This window comes from Meles meles, chromosome 11 (assembly GCF_922984935.1).
Source record: "Meles meles chromosome 11, mMelMel3.1 paternal haplotype, whole genome shotgun sequence".
Lineage (NCBI taxonomy): Eukaryota > Metazoa > Chordata > Mammalia > Carnivora > Mustelidae > Meles > Meles meles.
In genome coordinates, this window is record NC_060076.1 from 90,990,922 (window position 1) to 91,011,661 (window position 20,740).

The following is a 20,740-nucleotide window of genomic DNA, read 5'->3' on the forward strand; positions in this document are numbered from 1 at the left end:
GCAGTCCACTGTGTCTACATCCCAGTTGCTGCCCCGGGTGAGAGGCACATTGGTCTAGGAGGGAGCGTACTTGAGCGGATGATGTTTTGATGTTTTTCCTCTGATCCTCAGGTTTTCCACCTTCAAAATGAGCATGGTGGGCTCCACCAGCACGGGGAGCATGAGACCATTACCAAAGAGTCTAACTCCCTGTTATTTGTCTTCTGTTCCAACCTTTAATGAAAGCGATTTTCATTAAGGCAACAGTGAGCAAGCCACCTTGACCTTGGTGACATGGTACATGAACAAATAACTCTAAGCCTTTTTTTAATTTATCTTATTTAGATCTGCCTTCTCTAAAAGACCACTTGGAATAACGTGACAAAACTATCTTCCTACAAATGTGCAAACATTTTCCTCAGATATCTCACACCATTGTGGCTGCCTCATACCCTTTAGATGTTTTGAACATCTCCGCGCTGACAAAATGATTTTTAGAATTAAACCTAAAATGCAGGATTTGGGCACTGCCTCATGAGGCCAAAGCCTCATCACAGGACATCTAGAAGGGAGGCTTGCTTCCGTGGAAGTCTTTGCCCCGGGGACAGAGAGCTCCACATCAAAGAGCAAAACAATTGGACAAACACGTTTCTCATCACAGTATGATAGCATCAGCCGCAGTTTATGAGACAAGTCTGGGAGAACTTCATCTCTCGCTCGAAAGTTTCAACATTATCGGCCACATAGTAATAAAAAATGTGTTGCTTACCTCCGAGCTGATTTTATTTTCAGGCTGTGTTAATAAGAATCCTTACTCCTCTGAACTTACCTGGACATGATACTCTTCTAAACTGATTTGAAATGTCTGAGAAACTGGAGGTTCTGACCCACCTCTGTACCCTACGTCCACGAAAAAGAACACATCTTCTCTGCAGCGAGGAGAGTACGAATACTAAGAGTCACGTGGTGCAGGGAGGGAAGAAACAAGCAAGGCCACTGGAAGACCAAGGTTCTAGGCAGTATCTGGGCAGCTCTTGTAATGGGCTGTCTTGTAACCTCCCCAAATTCGCACGTTGGAGTCCTAACACTGGTACCTTAGAATTTCACTTCATTTTGGAAACAGGGTCTTGTGGGAGGTAATCAAGTTAAAATGAGGTCATTAGGATGGGCCTTAACCCAATACGGCGGTGTACTTGTAAGAAGGGAACATTTGGGCACAGATACACCTAGTGGGAAGATGATGCGAATGAACGTGGGGAGAAGACAGCCATGGACAAGTCCAGGAGAGACACTGGGAACAGATTTGTCCCTCCCAGCCTTCAGAAGAAACCGATCCTGCCAACACCTGGATTTTGGACTGTAGCCTCCAGAACTCAGAGACGATACATTTCTGTCATTTATGCCACTCAGTTTGTGGCCCTCTGTCCCAGCAGCCCCGATACACTAATAGGAGCCATGTTCTCAGGCAAGTCTCCCGCCTGGTATCTCTGGGTCTCAGTTTCCTCCGCTAGAGCATGAGGGGGAAAATCCTGTGAAAGTGCTTTTTTCAAGGATGAAGGTTCCTCCCACCAGTTCTGACATGTAACCATCTACCGTCTTGGAAGAAAAGCTTTCCCTCTCATCCACAGATTGATGGACTATTACACACAGGCTGAAGCCATCTCTCATGATCCAGTCTGGCCATCCCAACTTTTTATTTCAGCAATGGCTTTGGAAAGCAAAATAAGGACGAAAGGAGGCTCAAAGTAACTCCTATGAAAGGCGAACTTACAAATGGGAATCTTTTTACAGACACTCATCATTTGGAAAAACCAGCTTTTGAGAAATTCTAGAGGAGGTTCCAGGGAGGGGGGTAGGTTCACACGAAAAGACCCGTAATAAATGTAATGCTTGACATGGAAGGAAACATGTCCTAGGCACAATTACTGAGCTTCTGAGTGCTACTATCCTGTTTTATTTCACCAATAAAACAGCTAATAACAATCGCTTTCTACAACATTTATCAGCCTCTCATCAGATTGTATCATGCTGGTATAAATCCTGGGCTATTGCTGTATATCCCAAGCCTGGAATACAGCCCTAATGCCAGAACCATAATGGGCACGAAGAGCATTCTGGCAACTGAAATTGTACTTGCAAATGCTGTTAAACAGAACCGATGGCCTAGTTCCCCTTCTCTTTCCCTCACTGAATGCACGCTCTCAGGCCAAAGGATGTACCAAGATAAGCATTCTGTGAAGTGATTGTATCACTGCTAACGAGGGTGACCTTCTTAAGTAGCAGCTAAATGGCTGGTTTAGCATCCACGATGTTAAAACAAAAATCAACATATTTGGCCACAAGTCTGGCATTTAAATGAACAGTGCTTCTATTAGTTAGGGTCCCAATGAGATGGCTCGTCCATATCAGAATCATTCAAGTAAGGTTTATTTATTCTGTATAAATAATTTTTTTTTACTTTACAAAGGTGTACCTAGGGTATTAAAAAAAAAAAAAGGAACTGTGGGGGCGATAATCCAGGATTAGGAGCTGAAGCACTGTTCCCATCTCCTTGGCACAAGGAGACAGAGGAGCAGTGGTTTACAGAAGCTGGAAGGAGGAGGAAGCCATAGAGAGAAGGCTGTCTTGAAAGGAGTAGTGGGATTCTGTCTCGGGACAGAGCCCAAGGCATCTTCCCAAGGAGGAAGTGAGGAGAGTAAGTATCCTGAGTGACCTCAATCACCCCCTCCCTTCAGTTTCCCACCAGGGCTTCCCATTTGGTCAAGTCCAACCAGAGACAAAGGGCAGGGTGCCCATGGATGTGGTCCATAAGGGTCAGTCTCTAAAGACTGGGGTGAGAGGATCTGGAGGTAGGTGAAATTTACCACAGCACGAAATAACCCAACAGATGCATGAAGGTATTTATAAGTTTTACAGAACAGAAACATGTCCGCTCTTGTTCACCATCTTATCCCCAGCTACGTCCTTCCAATACCCAATACCGATCAGTTTTCCAATGCTCTGACACTAACCGGGTATCCAATAATTCAATCCAGGGCTGACACTAGTCAAGTGTTAGCACAGACCCCACAAATTAAGGACTCAGTCCCACAAGAGGCCCCCACTTTAGACATCAGCCACAAATGGGGTCCCCAGGAAACCTAACCGTCTGTTCAACTGACCACAGACTTGGAGGTCCCCGCGACTCCCACTCAGGTTCAGTAACTCGCTAGAACAACTCACGAAAGCACTCTAATCTCTACTACAGTTTCGATAGAAAGGCTACAACTCAGCAACCGCCAAATGGGAGAGGTTCCCAGGGCAAGGTACGGAGGGATGGATCGGGCTGATAACTACAACTTCTAACCTGCTGAGTGTATCGCCCTCTCAGCACATCAACGTCTTGACCAACCTGAAAGCTCCATTAGCCTCATTGTTTCAGAGCATTTCTGGAAGCTTCATTCCTAAACCATTTACTAAATCACTGGCCACTGATGATTGAATTAAATCTCTGGCTCCTCTCTCCTCCGTGGCTATTGAAGGCCAGGCTGATCGGTCGAGCCCTTTCATACGATTGGTTCCTTGTCAACAACCCTATCCTGAAGCGATCTGAGGACCTGCGTTCAGTCACCTCATGGGTGTACAAAAGATATTCTTAACATTCTTAAAATCGCAAGGATTTTAGGAGCTCTGCACCAGCCAGGACTGGGGACAAGGATCAAATATATGTTTTATCGTGTCACATAGCACCATCGTACCACAGTGTCTGGCGTATAACAGATACTTATATTTGCTAATGAATGACGCAGTCCCAGCAAGCCGTTCTAGAGTTTATCTTCCCTTCTCTTACCTCCCCTCCTCTCCCCTCCCCTCCCTCTGACCCCTTGCCTTCCCTTGCTCCCTTGGGAAGCTCCCTTGGGAAGCTCCCTTGGGATCTTCCTTCCTCCCTTCCTTGGGATTACTGATTTTTTTTTTTTTTTAATTTGACAGAGAGAAATCACAAGTAGGCAGAGAGGCAGGCAGAGAGAGAGGAGGAAGCAGGCTCCCCGTGGAGCAGAGAGCCCGATGTGGGGCTCGATCCCAGGACCCTGGGATCATGACCTGAGCCGAAGGCAGAGGCTTTAACCCACTGAGCCACCCAGGCGCCCCGGATTACTGAATTTTTTAAGCCAAAACTAAACATGGCTTTAAGAGTCCCCTTCTTCTTTTTTGGGTTCTCTAGGAAAGATAAACCCGGACAGGTCTCCAGAATCTTAGGGCATTTCGCACCCCTGACATCCCAAGTCCTGGGAGACCCCATGGAGAAACATTCACAAAGGCTTCTCAGAGATGGAACCAAACCCACTGATTTATAACCTGTTCCAGTCTCCTTGTTTTCATACCTTCTTTTTACCTTCACAGCCAACATATTCTGCTGCCCTGAAGAGGCGCGGGAAGCTAGGGCTGGACGTTTGCTGGGGATGCTAGAACATTTTTTGCTTATGTCATATGTTGTGCAACATGCCACCGAAAGGACTTTATATTCTGGATAGTTTCCCCATGATATGAGTCCCACCTTATGCTTTTAAAATCCCAAGTGATCAGCATTTTACATATCGTAGGGAAAACTGAATTTCTGCCAAAGGAAAATCTGAAACCAAGGATAAAGAGAATGTGGAATGGACTAGAGCTATGTTAAATGCATTAACAGAAAAAACAAAAGTGAAAAACACAGACAGGTCCATTCAGGCCCAATATGCCTTGACCACACGGTGTGAAATTCCAGTTTGAACGAGGGTTGGGATAAGGGTGTTGAAGCGTTCTATCCATCAGCAGAGCGGGCTCTCCATCGGATGGACGGTTAGGCTTCTCTCCAGTTAGGAACAGCTTTCTGATCTTAACACACACGACCCCAACTCCAGGGCCAAACTGAAATCTCAACCGAAACAGTTGCCCAAGGGCTTGATGAGGGCCTCTTAGAGAGGATTTCTAGCCCTGCTCAGACACCCACGGCCCACCTTCCTCTCAAAGTACACCCTGTAACCTGAGCACAAACTACAAATGGGGCTCCTGAGCTTCCTTACCCGAGTGTCCTCTCTGGCCACCGTGTCCCGGGGACATGTGACACCTCTTTGATCAGCAGCACAGAGTATCATCACTTCAGGCACTGATAAGAAAACACATCCAAGAAGGGATTGTGATAGACAGCCTGCACAAGCTTGCCCGAGACAGACACGGATACTGGAAGGAAGTGCCTGAGGCAGTGGTTCTAAACCAGCGGATCCTATGCGGCCTAGGGGGAGGGGTTGCTGGAAAGAACCGGTGGGTCTTCTGAAAGAGGGACAGTGAGATCTGGGACCACCCAAAGGGCACAGAATTCTACCTAGAGGTGGAGCCCAGGTTTCTTTTTAAGGTTACCCGCCCCCATCATACAGTGGAAAAGAGGCACATTAATCATTTTCTTTCAATATCTCTAAACAATACCCCCCTGGATTGGATACAGCAGACTTACGGGGGAAATATTTTCAAAATAGACCTTCCGTACCCATCTACCTGCCCCACCGTGTTGACAAACCCTACGGGGGCCAACCCATTCACTGTGCAGGGGCTTCCGGGTCTTTCTGTGCCTCCCTCCTCCCTTCTTCCTGACTTATCCCCGGTTAAGATCCACTGAGCACCAGTTCTCTATCATACTGAATTACTAGAAAGAAATCTATTTGGGTCACATATCTTAATTCCCTGCTGACATACCTTAATGGAATTAATATTTAACAATGCACACTTGACTTAGATCAGAAATGCCTTCTAGAGGTTATCTACTGAATTTTACACTGTTACACCTTCTGGAAAATCGGTTTCAGTCATCTAATATATTACCCAACATCCATGACGTCAACCCTTCACAGAACTGCATGTCTGACAAAAGACGGTCCCTCCCAGCAAAACAGGTCTTTCTAACAGACAGTGATAATGAGATGATGCAAAGTGCTTGCCCTGGGGTCTCAGCGGCTAGAAAACAAGCCCGTTCTAGCAACAACTGCGCGAGCTGGCAAGCATCCTTAGAAAAAGGCTTATAAGGTGGTGTTGTCCAGTAAAACTTTCTGTGACGACAGAAATGTTCACGCTGTCCAGCTCAGCAGCCAATAGGCACGTGCAGCCAGTGAACCCTTTCCATGTGACCGGTGTGGTGATGGAATAAGTTTTAAATTGTATTTCATCTCAGCTAATTTAAGTTTAGCCACATGTGGCCAGTGGCTATATCGAGCAGCATGGTTGCAAGGCCACTTAAAATTTAAACTGGTAAGTAATACACAGGATTAGACAATACAAAAGTTTTATAGTAGTTTCAACCAAGGAGCAAATGCTATGTTTAAACTTTAAAAGTGTCGTTGACTTTCAATAATATTACAGTCGACCCTTGATAACTCAGAAGTAGGAGGGCTGAGCTTCCACACTGTCAAAAATCCTTGAACGACTTCTGAGTTTCCCAAAGCTTTACTAGTAAACAGAGACTTACTGATCACAGAAAGTCAATTAACACACATTTTGTATGTCATACATCTTATCTACTGCATTCTTACAGTAAAGCTAGAGAAAAGAGCATGCTCTTAAGAAAATCCGAAGGAAGAGAAAATACATTCACAGTACTTAACTGCATCTATCGAAAACACCCACGTGTAAGTGAACCCGTGCAGTTCCCACCCCTGCTGTTCAAAGATCAGCTTTGCTAAGACGCCTGTGTATCAGGGGCTGACGGTAGAGACTCGGCTGCTCTTAATAAAAAGGAGGAGGCTCAGGTCATCTGTGGAGCAGCCTGATTTAACTGGACGTGCCCTCTGTCCTGGAATATCCTAGTTACCATTCTGGGAACCAAAAGAAGAACGCTGACTGTCCTCCGATCGGTGCCACCGTACCCTGCGTGGATGGCAGGATGGTAACCTTTCCTCTCTCTTCAGCTGGGGCTCCTCCCCTGTCCCAGCCCCTCCTGGCAAAGAGAGGGCAGGAGGAGGCTTTACGGTTTGCTTTGTTAACTGACACCTGGAGAGTGGGCTCCTGGTTTAAGGAAGGGCCCACTGGGTTTGCACGGACTGTCAACCTTGGCACTAGGGACATTCTGGGGCCTATAATTCTGTGTTGTTGGAGGCTGTCCTGTGCTTCGGAAGATGTTCCGTAGGGTCCCTGGTCTCCACTCCTTTAATGTCAGGAGCATCTCCCAACCATCCCAGCAGTGCTGACCAGCTGTCCTCCAGACACTTCCCCTGTTCCCTGAGGAGCAAATCACCTCCAACTGGGAACCCCCATCCTAGACCCTAAGTTCTTGAACTACACGCTACTTAAGAAAGGAAACCAAGGGGCGCCTGGGTGGCTCAGTGGCTTAAGCCGCTGCCTTCGGCTCAGGTCATGATCTCAGGGTCCTGGGATCGAGCCCTGCATCGGGCTCTCTGCTCGGCAGGGAGCCTGCTTCCCTCTCACTCTCTCTGCCTGCCTTGTGATCTCTCTCTGTCAAATAAATAAATAAAATCTTAAAAAAAAAAAAAAGAAAGGAAACCAATCTTAGTTTTCTTAATCTCTAGTGCCCAGATGTCTGTTACTCGATACACACTCAAGCATTACTTAGATGAAAGAATAAAAGGCCACAATTAATTTTTAGCTTCCCGAATGTCCCCCTCAGTGCCTAGCATAGTGTAGGAACTATGTGTAAGAACAATAAATATTTTCTGGTTGCTTAATATTTTACAGGTTTAAAATAAATTAATTATTAAAATAATTATATATACTTATTTATATAATTATATATTATTAATTTACCATTAATGTATTATAGAAGATTAAATATTAACTTAATTTAACTTATTAATTATTATTTTATTATTTAATAATTGTTTAATTATTATATTATTAAATTATTATCAATTATCAATTATTGATTTAATTTAATTATATAGTTATAGTATTCTATATATAGTATAGATATTCTATATTAGTATATTCTATATTAGTATAGAATATCTATATATTCTATATATATATTCTAGTATATAATATACATAAATATAGTCATGTATAAAATATAATAAATAATAAAAGCAACTATAAAAATTAAAAATAAATATTTACAGGTTTAAAAAAAGCAGAAATTTCTACTAATGACTATTTCTATCTTCTGAGAAAGCAAACGATGGGGGGAATAACTCTTCCTCATACCTCCAGGCACAGGAAGCAATTTCCTGGCCTTGGGTTTTCAGCAAACAGAGAAAGTCTAGAAGATACAGACGCGCCATTTCCAATAGGCACCACGACCGTCTGTGTGTGAGGACAGGTCGCATCTCGGGCTCTGTCTCTTCACAGAGGCTGGTCTGGGTGCTGGGCTCAAGAGCGCGAGGTCAAGAGCGTCAAGTCCCTGCCTGGGGGAGCCGGTCATCTCCGGCATCAGATGGGATCCCCCCCGGGAACTTCTGTTGCCGGATTTCCTGCAAGAGAAAAACACAAGGCTGGCTGCAGTTTCACAGCTCCTGAGCCTTGAACCGGCCCTCCCCAGCTTGTGGTGATTTTACGTCACAGGTCTCAAGCAGACCCTGGAGAATGCACCCGCCACTGGATTACAGCCAAACCCTCTGCACCTAAAACCTCGGGGATGATTCACTTCCGTGCACACGAGGCTAGCAGAGCAGCAGGAAAGGCTCTCCCGCTGAGCACGGATTTAGACAGATGACGCGCCTGGTACCGTCTGCCCTTCACTCTTTTCCTCAGCTGTTTACGGTCCTTGAAGCCTCCTGGAGAAGAAATTTTATTTAATGAAAAATATCATTTTCCAAATTCCGTAGCTCTGGCTGTACGTTTAAAGAACTGCTTCAGTCAAACCACCAAAATCTTTAAGTCACGCTGCTGTTTAAACAAGGACAAGGTGGGAGCATTGATTGTAATTAGACAAGAGAGGAGAAGGGAACATCCGCCCCTTCCTTTAGGGTCCTTTGCCGGAGGCACACGGGAATCACCCAGGCGGCTCTCTAAGGTCTTCGGGGTTGGGCCACAGCCAGGGGAAATCAGAATTGGGGGTAGCACCAGGCATTATAAATACTTTTAAATAAATGTTTGATTTGAGAAGAGCTTGAGGTTTATGGAAAAAACTGCAGAGAGACTACAGACATTTCCCATGTACCCCACACCATTTCCCCCTATGATCAACATTTTATAGGAGTATGGTACATTTGTTACAATGAATGAGCTCATATTTTTAAAAGATTTATTTATTTGAGAAAGTGAGAACGAGAGAGAGAGAGATCGTGCACATGAGTGGGATGAGAGGCAGAGGAAGAGAGAATCTCCAGCAGATTCCCACTGAGCGCACAGTCGGGCCCAGGGCTTGATCCCACGACCCAGAGATCATGACCTGAGCCAAAGTCAAGAGTCAGATGCCTAACCGACTAAGCCAACCGGGCGCCCCTAAGGAGCTAATATTACTATATTATTGTTAATGAAAATCCACACTTTATTCATATTTCCTTAGTTTTCCCCTAATTTGCTTTTCTGTATCCAGGATCCCCATCTTCTGAGGCTCTTCTGGGCTGCAAGCGTTTCACAGACTTTCCTTGGTTTTGATTACTTTATTGGTTTTGGGGAGTACTGGCCACATATTTTGTAGTGTGCCCCTCAGTTGGGATTGGTCTGATGTTTTTCTTATGATCAGATTGGGGTTACATGCTTTTGGGAAGAAGACCATAAGAGGAAGCCGTTCTTACCACATCAGATCAAGGACACCTATGTTAACATGACTTGTCAGTAGTGATGTTGACCCTAATCATTTGGCTGAGACAGTGTTTGTCAGGTTTCTCCAGTACAAAGTTAGTCTTTTGTCCTTTTGATCTTATTGGACTCTTCCGAAGGAAGTCACCATGTGCAACCCACACTTAAGGAATGCAGGGTTATATTCCATTTCCTTGGGGCTTAGGAGCTACATGAAATTTTTAGAATTCTTCGATACAGCAAATGTGGCTATTTTCCTCCATTTATTTATATCATATAGATACATTTATTTTCTACTTTGAGTTTCAATCTACTACTAATTTATTCGTTTTGCTGTTTCAGCATTCCAGATCTGGCTATTAGGAGTTCTTTTAGTTGGCTCTATGTCTCTTTTTGGTGGTGGTGGTGGTTTTCTGAGCACCTTCTTACTTCTGGGCCTCATAAGATGCTCCATGCTCACCTTGGGTATTTCCTGCCCTAATCCTAGAATCAGTCATTTATCCAAGTTTTAGTTCCTTTGTCTGGAGAAGGATATTAGAAACCAAGATCTGGGTGCTAGGTGTGCTCATTGCTACAGGGGTGACATTGCTTCTAGGGTCTTTCTGTCAACAGATCAAGGAAGTTATGTGTGTGCATACTAACCTATGCATATATACATACCTGTAAGTACTTCTGTATGTAACTATTTGTATCTATATTATGCTAATATGAGTCCATATTGACATCTCCAACTCTAATCCAATTATCACTTGGATGTTTCCAGCCTCTCTTGCTTTTCTATAACATCCCACACCAACAGTGAGAAACTTGGCTCTCACCATTGTCTATACATTTACTTAACTGTTGACTTACAGTATGCATGCATAGTGGTATCAGAATTGTTAACCTGTACCCTCATGGGAAACAAGTTTATCAACTACAGCACAATGCTTATATACAGTTCCTTCTGCCTCTAGTCTTTCAGACTGCACTCATTTCCAAGGTTACTGAGGTCAGTACATTTTCTCCTCCATATCCTCAGTGAGGTTTTTCAATACATTTGCAATACAGTTACATTGCTTTGTCACAGTTCTGCATTTCACCCTGGGATCCCGACCTACTAAATAACTTTTTAAAATCTGTGTCAAATTTGGGGCACCGGGGTGGCTCAGTGGGTTGAGCCTCTGCCTATAGCTCAGGTCATGATCTCAGGGTCCTAGGATCGAGCCCCTCATGGGGCTCTCTGCACAGCAGGGAGCCTGCTTCCCCCTCTCTCTCTGCCTGCCTCTCTGCCTACTTGTGCTCTCTCTGTTGAATAAAGTAAAATGTTAAAAAAAATTTGCATCAAGTTTGCTCTTTGTCCTATAATGTTCTATAGGTTTTGACAAATGCATAATATATCTACCATTATAGTTATCATACAGAATAGTTCTACTGTCTTAAATAATTTTCCGTGCTTCACTTAATCAACCCTTCCCCTGAGGCCCTGGAAACCACTGATCTTTCTACCATTTCTATAGTTTTGCCTTTTCATGAATGTCATGTAATCTGAGTCATAAAATATATAGCCTTTTCATACTGGGTTCTTTCACTTAACAGCTTAATATCTTCCATTATATAGATGTGTACCAGAGCTTACTTATCTATATACCTATTGAAGGACTTCTTGGTTGCTTCTAGTTTGAGGAATCATAAATACAGTTACTATAAACATTTCTATGTAGGGTTTCTTTGTATGAATATAAGTTTTCAAAACAGTAAATGTGTAGTAGTAGTTCAATCACTGAATGATATTGTAAGACTACACCTATCTTTGTAAAAAAGTATCAAACTATCTTTCAAAGTGTCTATACTATTTGGCATTCTACCAGCAATCAATAAGACTACTTTGTTGCTCCATAGCTTTAGCTAACTGATGCCAGTTTTTTAATTTTAGCCATTAAATAGATGTATTAGCCATTATAATAGATGTGTCGTTATTTCATTACTGATGAGGGAACAGAAGGCTGTCTGAGGACAAAAGCTGATACCCTGCAACTTTCCCCATCCCCCACTCCTGGGTGGGACATATGTGATATTCTTTAGGAATTTCCCACCTATCTTAATGTTAATACTTTGCTAAGAAGGGAAAAAAAGACCTTGACAATGGCAAGGTCATTGGTATCCCGAATCTTAAAGGTCCTCTTTAGCATATGAAAGTTCTGTTGAAACCCCCCTTACCTTACCTCCCCAACCTCATCACACAGAAGCTTCCACCCCTTACAACCCAGGGGCAGCAGCTCTTTCTGCCCACAGGCCCTGTCCCTGTGCTTTAATAAACCACCATTTTGCACCAAAGGTGTCTCAAGAATTCTTTCTTGGTCCTCAGCTCTGGCCTCCACCCCACTGAACCTCACCTTATTCTAAAATTTCATCAATTACTGTTTTAACTTGTAATTCCCTAATGACAAATGCTGTTGAGTATCTCTTTACATGCCACAATTTTCCATCTGTATATCTTCTTTGGTGAAGCATCTGTTCAGATCTTTTGCTCATTCAAAACTCTGATTGTTTTCTTACTAAGTTTTAAGAGTTGTTTTTATATTTTCGATATAAGACCTTTATTGGATATGTGTTTTGAAAATATTTTCTCCCAGTCTGTGGCTTGTCCCTTGGTTCTCTTTACAGGGTTTAGACAACAGAAGTTTTTAATTTTAACAATGTCTGAATTCTCCATTTTTCTTTAAAAAATCACGATTTGTAGCATATATTTACAAACTCATCATTAAACTCAAGGTCACATAGCTTTTCTCCTATGTCTTAGTCTAACAGTTTAAGTGTTTTGTATATTACATTCAGGTCTATGATCATTTTGAATTCATTTTTGTAGAAGTGTAAGGTCCGGGACTAGGTTCATTTTTAAAATTTTATTTTATGTAAGGACTCCGACTGTTCCGGCACCACTTGTTGAAAAGCTTTCTCCATTGCATTGCCTTCGCTCTTTTGTCAAAAATCAGTTGACTGTAGGTGTCTGGGTCTTTTCTGGGTTCTCTATTCTGTTCCACTGATCTGTGTCTTCTGTCTCACCAATGAGCACAGTCTTGATTACTGAAGTCTTGATGACTCGAGTCTTTTTTTTTTTTTTAGATTTTATTTATTTATTTGACAGAGAGAGATCACAAGTAGGCAGAGAGGCAGGCAGAGAAAGTGAGAGGGAAGCAGGCTCCCTGCCGAGCAGAGAGCCCAATGTGGGACTCGATCCTAGGACTCTGAGATCATGACCTGAGCCGAAGGCAGAGGCTTAAACCACTGAGCCACCCAGGCGCCCATTGATGACTCGAATCTTGAAATTTGATAGTATAAGTCTTCCAATCTTGTTCTTTTTCAGTATTGTGTTGGGTATTTTTTTTTTTTTTTTTTTTTTTAGCTTTCTAAATGAGTACAATGTATAGCCGATGTAAGAATCAACTGCCTTGGAGGCAGGTGGGAATAAGGAAGAACATGGATTTTAAAGTCCAGCAATGCTTTGTTCAAATTCCTGGTCTGTAGGCAAGCCATTTGAAATTCTGGAGCTTCAGTTTCCTTTTCAGGAAATGGGGGATTAAAATGCTTATGGCCAGGGGTTTTTGTTTTTATAAAAGCAATTCCTTGGAAAACCCCAGCATTGGGATGAGCAAGCAGCAAGTGACTAGTCAAGATGAATTCCCTTTTCTTTATTTTGAATGCTTTCTGGACTATTTTCTTAGTGTACTTTTAGACCATTTAATTCCAAATATTATGAGGAACTGTCATAGTTTATTATTATGAAATATCTCCCAATAGATGCATAAACATGTAAGATGGGTTATAATCCAGAGTTTTGCTTCTCCTGGAAACTAGCTGCATAGACTAAAGAAATAAGTCTATTTGACAATCTTTTTTTAGAAGGAAGTGATTCATGTTGAGCCCATGGGGAATTAATTCTGGTCTCTTTTTTAATGATTTGGGGAAGGGATAGGAATTAACTGACTGCATGGAAACAATAATGAGAATAAGTAATGAATAGCACAAATGATTAAAAAAAAAAGTGTGAAGACAGTGCCTTTTTAAAGAATACTGTAAACAGGAAAATGACCAGGAAGGGCATATTTCTGAAGCAAAAACAGGATCTCTTTATGACTATATACCTTTGTACTTCTAAAAATTGGGTCCATTGTCTCAGTACACATTTACATAAGTGAGATTATTAGGTAAAAAGTACAGTTTCAAGATTTTTGTATCAATGTCTTCTTGTTTTCCAAAAACACATCCTTCATTCTACAAAGAAAAAAAAAGTTTACACACACACATACACATATATATTTATATTTATACATACACACACACAGACATACACATATACAAGCAAGACAACAAGGAGACAAACAAAAAGCTAAAACTCAGAAAAGGTGGGAAGACAGGAAGCACAAATGAACTACATTTATCAACTACATTTATGCTCCAAGCATGCTAGGCATTATACACATTTAAATAACTTAATATTCATGACAAATTTAATATCATTATTGCTTCATAGGTAGGAAGTGAAGTCTCCGAGAACTCAAGTCATGGGCCACGAAGCATACAGTTCACACAACAGAGCCAGGAAACCCAAGGACGCATCGAAACCAAGCACTCCAGGCCCATCTCAAACATCATCATCCCACACTGCTCTAATTCTTTAATTTCTGAAAAGGAGAAAGAACGTGAAGATCCACAAAGTTCCTAGGTATTTTACAAACTGAAACCTAATTTTCTTGTACAGAGGTCCTAAGGCTTCTGGTACTGCCTCCTTTAGCTGTGCTGAAAGGGAAGGATTCTTTCATTTCCTGCAGGACACAGACAGGCACGTTTTCACAATGGCCTCCCCAAGATGGTAACCCTCCTCGGGCACCTCTCCAGGAGTCATTAGTGAATCCCAGAGCCCTCCACGCCTGCTCTCAAAAGACCTGGCAGCCCAGCAGCAGCAGCAATAATGAGACTCAGCCACCGTGTAACAGATGCTGTTACTGGGGATTCACAGGAGAGAGGGGCCGGTCTCGCTGTGCCTCTCCTTCCTGCTGTAAACATGAAGCCCAACCAAACTGCTCACAATAAAACTGATGACAAAACTCAAAGGAAAGAAAATGTCAGGGGTCAGAAGTGGCCACAGAAACCACCGTAGAACCCAATTAAAAGTTGCTGTTTTCCAGCTTCACTTGTGACGAGTGTTTCTGTGCACATCCCTGCTTCCCTTCCCTGAGGAGAGGCGATGAGACGTGAGCCAGCGGAGTGGAAAACACTGCCCCAAGAAAGGAGCTGCTGGAGAATTCACAGGAGCAGGTGCAATGCAATTTAAGAGTAATTAAAGATATTTGAAGGGAAAACAACCCTCTGTCATGTAAAGTAGAAGGAGATGGGGAAAATGGGAACTTAAATTTCAGAGACTTTATTCCTCAGACAGACATATGGCCGTCTCCTCACAGTCATGCTGGGAATCCCAGGCGGGAGTGTTTTAAAAACCAGTTGTCTAGGGTCTGATGCTCCATTTTGCAAGTCTAGGAACTATAGTTTGTCTACTTCCTCACAGCTACTCAGGCTCTCAGGGGAGTCCATGCTCACTGGCTTAGAAGATCCTAAAACACAAACCAGAACGTCAAGGTGTGGTTATTGTTTTTCTTTGTAATATTTGTGTTTGTATTCTTTTATTTATGGCCATAGGAAAATTTTTTTCCTATTAATTATAATACGGTTGCAGGGAACCATCCTGTATCAGTTAGCTATTGCTGCCTAACAACCATGTCCAAACTCAAAGACTTCGGACAATTAGCACGGGGTGTTGCTCACACATCCAGGGTAGCAGGGCACTTCTGCGGCCCTGGGAGAGGCTCCCCTGCTCTCTCCTGGGCTTGCTCCGAGCACTTGTGCTCCCCTGGTGCTTGGGCCACACGTGCTGGCTGCTCTAACACAGGGCTAGCACAGTCCGGCAATCAGCCAGAGCGGTAAGAGTAAACGGGCCTTGTTTCTCATCGCTGAACAAGTTGGCCTGGATGCGTTTCCATTGCGGCTGTGCAACGGTCAGACAGACGGAAAGAGAGGGAGAGAGAAAGAAGTATTTAAAGCCTCTTGAGAACCTATGCTTAGAAGTGGCACATCATGGCTCCCAGCACATTCTGTGGGCACAAGTCGCAAGCCAGCCTACATTCCTACATTCAGAGGTTAAGAAAGAGTCTCTAGCTATTGACAAGTTTCCAAGTCACATACAGGGTACAGGAAAGGTAGTAATTACCGCTATTTCGGTATCAACCTTCCATCCCTCCCTCTCTCGGGCTCTTAAAAACTGAATTAATAAGCAGAGTTCACTTGATAAAAATAAAATCCAATACAATTGGACAGTGCTCAGGGGTTAATTCAATCAGGTTCCCAAAGAATCTGATGAACTATACTTGCTCCAAACCCACAGTGCACCAAACACCAGCTTGTCTTTTGGGCTCCCCGACCCCTCACACTCCCTCCCACACACCCTGAAGGTCCATGTGGAGGTCACCTCTCCGAGTGGACTCTTTCGGCAGACACCTGCCCCTAAACCCTTCCATGATGCACTGCTTCTCGCTGGCTTCGGTCTGCTGGTGGCACCTGTTTCCGCATAATAGACTTAATTTCCCGTAGCCACTAGAGTAACCACTATGTTTGGTTTTTAGTCAATAAAAATGTAATTGCTGCGAAAGTTGCTTCAGGAAGAGATAGAGGAAAACATTTTCTCTTCGTCTCCTGCCCCCTTCTCAGGGGCAGAAAGGCAAAATGGTGCTCATGGAATCTGGAAGAAGAACACTTTCTCTTTTTTTTTTTTTTCATTAGCAAATGCCATAATGACCAGAAATTTATAGCCCTGTGTTTCATAACCAAGTGGAAAAGCCCAAATGTCTGCGGGCCACACCAGTTTACTGCATTCATAGGAACATTTCGTCGAGTATTCCGGAACTGAAACCTAGTTATCTGGCAGAAATCCAAGGAGCCCAAACTGTGTTAGAGTAAATTAGCATTTAGGTATTCAACATGGCTTTGGGATGAGTCTTTCTGTAACAATGAGTTTTCTAGGTTACTGTTTCATTACACGATGCCCTCCTTATGAGAGCCCAAGGGAGAAATTTCTCTCCGATCTCAGAATGGGGAACAACTGGGCTGCTTCTTAGCACTTGGAATGATTCTGGAAAATCTATAGGATCTTTTGGTGTGAATATTAGATATTAACTTCACACCTGATTTTGCCTTATCTTTTCTAGTTCTGTATACTCTGTATTCTGCATGTTTATTTTTTTTCCTATTTAAGATATTTTTTCCCCCTAAGTAGGCTTCACCCCAGCATGGAGCCCAACACAGGAACTGAACTCACAACCCTGAGATCAAGACCTGAGCTGAGATCAAGGGTCTGATGCTTAGCTGACTGGTCTCCCCAGGAGCCCCTATTTAAGATACTTATTAAGCAGATTTAAATGTCTTTTAGAGCCTAAGAGTCTAAAAAAGCAAACCAATAAATAAATACCAATTTCTCAAGAAAGCTATAGTTTGGGGTGCCTGGGTGGCTCAGTGGATTAAGCCTCTGCCTTCAGCTCAGGTCATGATCTCAGGGTCCTGGGATCAAGCCCTTTCTCAGGCTCTGCTCAGCAGGGAGCCTGCTTCCCCTCCTCTCTCTGCCTGCCTCTCTGCCTACTTGTGATCTCTCTCTCTCTCTGTCAAATAAATAAATAAAATCTTAAAAAAAAAAAAGAAAGAAAGCTCTAGTTTAATTTTTTTGAATGCTTAAAAAATTCTTTGCTTTTATCTATCCTGATGGGACTCTTTCTTTTCGATTTCAGATACTATGGCCTGAGATAACCACACTTCTCAACGGTTCATTATCATCTTTGGTCTAAGAGGACCCTTTTCATTTTCTTCCTTCCTTTTATTTCACTGCTCTGCCTCATCTGTCCCAATGGGGCAACCATTTCAATGTGCTTAATGCAAGTCCCTTCGCTACTCTGTGCTCTTCTACAACATATAGTTTCATATGCATCAATCCTTAATGCTGTGCAACTATAGTTAGAAGCCTCCATCTGCTTCTTTTCCATTCAGCCTGTGTTTTTAAGACCCATATATTTTTCTAAGGGTACATCTACTCTGTTGCTTCTCTCTGCGGAAGAGCAGGAACCCAACACATTTGGCCTCTCCCCTCCGCAAACTGCCTCCGACCCCCTCCCTGCCTGCTCCCAGCACCAACACACGTATGCTGGGAACACAACCCTTAGACCCAGGAGGAACGGTTTTGAGAGTGAAAACGGTGCCATTGGCTATGGCAGCTGTGCACTGTGACTGTCCCAGGCAAGCTGACACGCCTTGTCACCTTCCTCATAGAGGACCCTTGTGAACTCTGGGTGAATCCCTTCTTTTTTTTAATTTTAATTTATTTATTTATTTGACAGAGAGAGATCACAAGTAGGCAGAGAAGCAGGCAGAGAGAGAGAGGAGAGGAAGCAGGCTCCCCACTGAGCAGAGAGCCTGATGCGGGGCTCGATCCCAGGACCCTGAGATCATGACCTGAGCCGAAGATAGAGGCTTTAACCCACTGAGCCACCCAGGCGCCCGGGCGAATCCCTTCTTGATACGCACACAAGAGCGGACTTGCTGGGTCAGGAAATATACACAGACCAGAGCCCCTGCAGGATTTCTCGACCACTTTCCGCTCCCATCAGCAGTGCGTGAGGGCTCCCATGCTCCCGTGTCTCCAACACCCGGCAGAATCCTGATTTGGCCAGTCTAGCACATGTAAAGGGATACCATGTTGTTAATTTAACTTGCATTTTTCCGTCAGCTAATGAGTTTGAGTATCTCTTCATATTCCTGTTAGCTTTTTGTTTTTGTTTTTTTAGTCTTTTGGGTTTTTTTTTTTCCTTTCTGTGAATTTCAATTTCCCTTCTTTGCCCATTTTCCACTGAGGTATTTGTCTTGCTGCTTTGCAGAAGATGGTACCTTTTCTAACACGAGCACTCATCTGTCTTCTTAAATTGCCTAAGCAGCCTCGCCATCCTTTCTTGCAGAAGTAGGGTCACGTGATGATGAGTATAGGGACTGCTGGGGTTATGAGACGCTATGAAACATACAGTTGGAGAGATACAAGCGAATTGCAGTGGACTAAGTGGTGCCTCCGAGATACAGGCTGCTTTCAGAAATTGGGTATTTCTTCCTCTGGGGGGAAAAAAAAATCAGTGAATTCTTCATCTTCATGATTTCCTTTTTCTTTCCTTTTTTTTTTTTTTTTTTAACTTATTTTCTAGAGTAATATCCTTCTCTGGTATCAAGTTTCTTTTTTTAAGGATTTTTAAAAATTTATTTACTTGACACAGAGAGAGAGATCACAAGTAGGCAGAGAGAGAGAAGGAAGCAGGCTCCCTGCCGTGCAGAGAGCCCGATGCGGGGCTCGATCCCAGGACCCTGAGATCATGACCTGAGCCATAGGCAGGGGCTCAACCCACTGAGCCACCCAGGCGCCCGTGGTACCAAGTTTCTTTGAGGAAAATACATGTGGCTCAAACACATACTGTTCTCAAAAACTTTTGGCTCCTGCAACCTACAGTGTCCAAAGATACTGGACTCTGGGTCTGTGATTTGTCCCCCTGGCAAGAGTCGGTCGTGGGTCCTACGGCTCGTCTCCGCGAAGCCGCTAGCTCTTGTGCTGCTCAGGCATGTGTTACCAGAAACGCGTCTCATGCGAGCACTGTGACCAGTTCCTCCCCACGTGTAACTGCACTAGAAAGGATTTACAACAGCTGACGTAACGCCACGTGGCAGCATTCTACAGCCGGAGCGGATCCTGACGGGTATTCCCGGATATCAGACTTCCGATCTCCAAGTTACCAAATCTTTCTGCAGAAACTCCCTTGAAGTCCTAATGCCCGTCTTGTGTTTCTACCGAAGTTTTCAGAACTTGGCCCGACTTCTACGGAACGGCCTCCTCCTCACCACCACCTCCGTCCCCCGAACCTGCCCCGGAGAGATGACTTCCGTCCTGCGGGGGTGCACGCCCTTGATCTTCAGACACCTAAAGGACTGTTTACCTGTTCCCCATGGTAGGACTGCTTTTTCCTTTGTATTTCTCTTTGCCATTGTATTTCTTTTTCACTGTTATTATCCTGCCTGCTGCTTATGATCTCCAGGGCCACTCTGCTTTCCCTGTCTGCCGCTCCCATTCATAGAGGTTCACCTTGTCTTCTCTATTCCAGCTCCTTGTCCTGCTGCTTCTCTCGCGCTCCCTGGCTTTGGGCTGAGCAGAGCATCCATTCGGTCCCAGGCTGACCCTACAGAGCAGGTCTCCCTCCATCCCCTGAAATCACCTGGCAAAGCTGTGTGTGTGTGTGCGCGCATGCGTGTGTGTACGTGTGTGTGTGTGTACACATGTATGTGTATTCCTGGAGGGAGGGCTGCAGTTGACCGAACGGATGATCTAGACCCACAACAATCCCCAATTCCCTGTGTCCCTGACTTCCTTTGCCACAGAAGCTGAGAACCTGAAAATTCTCCACTTGCCAACTTTCTTTGTTTTGATCCCTGAGAAGGAAAATGTCCTTTCTTGAACAAAAAGCAAAGTCTCACTAGGAGAAAACCCTTTGCTCTTCATTCTTTCCTGAAATGTGACGGAAAGCACAGACAGAAGCAGGCAGCAGGTGCTCACGAGGCTGCCAGCCTGGGGACGAAGGCCCACACCTGAGGTAGGAGGGCAGGAAGTCGGGGCGCCTGCGTGGCTCAGTTAGTGAAGCGTCTGCCTTCGGCTCAGGTCATGAGCCCAGCGTCCCGGGATCGAGTCCTACTTCGGGCTCCCTGCTCAGTGGAGAGCCTGCTTCTCCCTCTGCCTGCCTCTCTCCTTGCTTGCGCTCTCCCTCTCTCTAGTAAATGAATAAATAAAATCTTAAAAAAAAAAAAAAAAAGGAGGGCAGGAGGTGACAGTCCCAAGTCTCGAACAGTGTCCCCGCACCCCCTCCCAGCCGTATTCTTACATGATATGAAATAAACACACACACGCACACACACACAATTGTAAAAAGAAGAGGTAAAAATATAAACGGAAATTCTA

General features: G+C 43.9%; 1 long non-coding RNA gene across 1 annotated transcript in view; it reads right to left on the minus strand.

Annotated features, from left to right (window-relative positions):
• The window catches only part of LOC123953182, a 30,094-nt gene extending 11,744 nt beyond the window's left edge, over positions 1-18,350 (minus strand). Inside the window, exons 1-4 of the long non-coding RNA XR_006820831.1 lie at positions 18,283-18,350; positions 8,559-8,711; positions 8,143-8,408; positions 5,022-5,104 (exon numbers count right to left, since the gene is read on the minus strand). This is a non-coding gene — a long non-coding RNA (uncharacterized LOC123953182). The remainder of the gene's footprint in view (positions 1-5,021; positions 5,105-8,142; positions 8,409-8,558; positions 8,712-18,282) is intronic.
• Between the last annotated feature and the right edge of the window lie 2,390 nt (positions 18,351-20,740).